The following is a 2316-nucleotide window of genomic DNA, read 5'->3' as shown; positions in this document are numbered from 1 at the left end:
CCCCTCCAAAGACATTGTGACATTGAACAGTCGTCCCAGCGGCAGAACTGTTTCCTACACAAACAGGCCAGTGAAGTGAATGTGTTCACTATTTACATTATGCAGACAAAGAGTCCCAAGTCCCTCACTGAGACAAGAATGGCGTATATGGTACACTTAGAAGTAATAGGTTCTTCCAGAAACTTCCAGAACCTCTTGCCATAAGCAAGGGCTATCCTTGGGTCCCCCTCCAAGGAGCTTTGAGTTGGGCAGCAGGAGAGGTTTAGTTTACTGTGCTATGTGCTCCTCCCCACCCCTCCCCATCCCACCCCAACCCCAACCTGGCTTATATTAAAACTACTGACCAGGCAAATTCTCTTCTCTCCTTGTCTCCTGGACCCTAGATGTATCTGGCCAGGGGGCCCATTAATGAGAAACATGATCTAAGCCTGGAAAGCCTTTAATACTCTAGGGGGAAATATTGTTTTTTCCACATTTTAAAAAAGTGTTTCTATTATCTCCCTCAAGATAAATTCCAGCTATTTACTCCGAGCCTCCTCGATGAAAGAAGCATATGCGTTCCCCCGGGGCGTCTTTCTTGCCTGATAACCTCATAACCAGATTGTAGATGAGTATATATCAAGATGCTTGTTACGGCACCTTCTCTCTCAGGTGTGGGGATAGATGGATGAGGACACGTTGCAGGTACTCAGGCTGTAAGCCTCTTCGGTCCTTGCTTCGAGGACGGGCTACTCTTCATGAGTGACTTCCTTCCCTGCTCACATGGTGCCATTGGTTATAAAGCATTGCACGTGGCCCCCTGCCCTCAGAATCAGGGCTATCGGGATTCTCTTCTTTGAACAACCTCTGTGGGGGAGACAACAAGGCACAGCTTGAGGGGACCATACCTGTCTCATCCTGAATTCCTGAGGCCCCTTGAGATGTCTCCTCCTCTTCCTTTTAGACATAGCAACCCCACCTTTTCCCTCATGGGCAGTCTGAAGGCGAGGCGGGGCACCAGCAGCTGTACTGGAGTCAACCCTTGCATGTTTGTCCAGGGTTCTCTCTCTTGTCACGTCTGCTCGACATGCTAGGGTTTGATCTGGAAATTTGGGCTGAGCATGTGCAGGCAGGGTTCTGTTAGTACTCAAAGGATGTGGGCTTCCTTAAATTGGATTTAACTACCTTTCTTGAGAGGATTATGCAAGACTGAGAGATCACGCTAGCATCTCTATACAAGAAAAAAAAGCAAACACGCAGACCCAAACAAACATTCTCCTGAATCCCAGGCTGACCTCGAACTCTCTTTGTAGTGCAGATGACCTCGAACTTCTGAACAGCCCTCCTGGGTGCTGGGATCATAGATTCACACCACCACACAGAGTTTATGAATAGCTTGTGAACTGAACTTGAGGCTTCGTGCAATGCACTCTACTATCTAAACCACACACACCTCCAGTCTTCGGGTACGTTTGTGTTTATGACATATACCTATTTTTGGCTGGAAAGGAGGAGCTGAGAGCCACATTCTTTTCCCTTGCAAACTCACCCCCAGCCTCATCTGCCTAGAGGAGCTCCTCCCTAAAGACTCCTTGCTCTTCCTGGGTAGCACTCAGCCTGCCCGGGGCTACAGGCTTGGAGACAGACCACTGTTCCTGGACCCATGAGATGACTCAGCAGGTAGAAGTGCTCACTGTGCAAGTCCAATGACCCAAGTTTCATCCCTAGAACCCATGTAAAAGCTGGATGTGATAGCCCACGCCTACAGTCCTGATACATTTACAGAGATAGGAAGGGAGACCGAAGAATTGCTTGAAAGCTTATGGGCCAGCTAGATGGGAGTTCTGGGCACAGGCATCCCTCGTGTCTGAGAGGCTGAGGCCGGAGAAGGGCAAGTTACTGGCTAGCTTGGGATAAAAAGTGAGTGCACAGCCAGTATGGGCAAGACCCTGCCTCAGAATTTCAAAGGGGGGCGTGGGGGAGGGTGGGCAGGCCACTGGGAATGCAGTTCAGTGGTAGAATGCTTGCTCACCAGGCTTTTGTTTCAGTCCTCAGTAGGGGGGTGGGGTGGGGTGGGGAGTAGAAGGAACAGCGTAGTTAAATTTGGTACAGTGATGCACACCTGGCCATCAGATGAGGCAAGCAAATTTGATGGGTGGCCTGCACTCCTATGCTCTTAGTTACCCTTCCCAGTTCTACGTGATCATTTTCCACTTTCTGTCTGTTTTTTAAATTCTGGGTGTTTCATTTAAATGGCTCTTTGTGCCTGCTTTCTTTCACTTGGCATGTTTTTGAGGTTCATACATGCCGTGACACATATTAGTGTTTGTTCTATAT

General features: G+C 48.8%; 1 pseudogene; it reads left to right on the top strand.

Moving 5' to 3' along the window:
• Positions 1–663: 663 nt before the first annotated feature.
• LOC142846767 (small ribosomal subunit protein uS14-like) lies at positions 664–1192 on the top strand (annotated as a pseudogene).
• Positions 1193–2316: the final 1124 nt, after the last annotated feature.

The sequence above is a fragment of the Microtus pennsylvanicus genome, chromosome 3 (assembly GCF_037038515.1).
Source record: "Microtus pennsylvanicus isolate mMicPen1 chromosome 3, mMicPen1.hap1, whole genome shotgun sequence".
Taxonomy (NCBI): domain Eukaryota; kingdom Metazoa; phylum Chordata; class Mammalia; order Rodentia; family Cricetidae; genus Microtus; species Microtus pennsylvanicus.
This window is presented reverse-complemented; position numbering and strand designations above follow the sequence as displayed.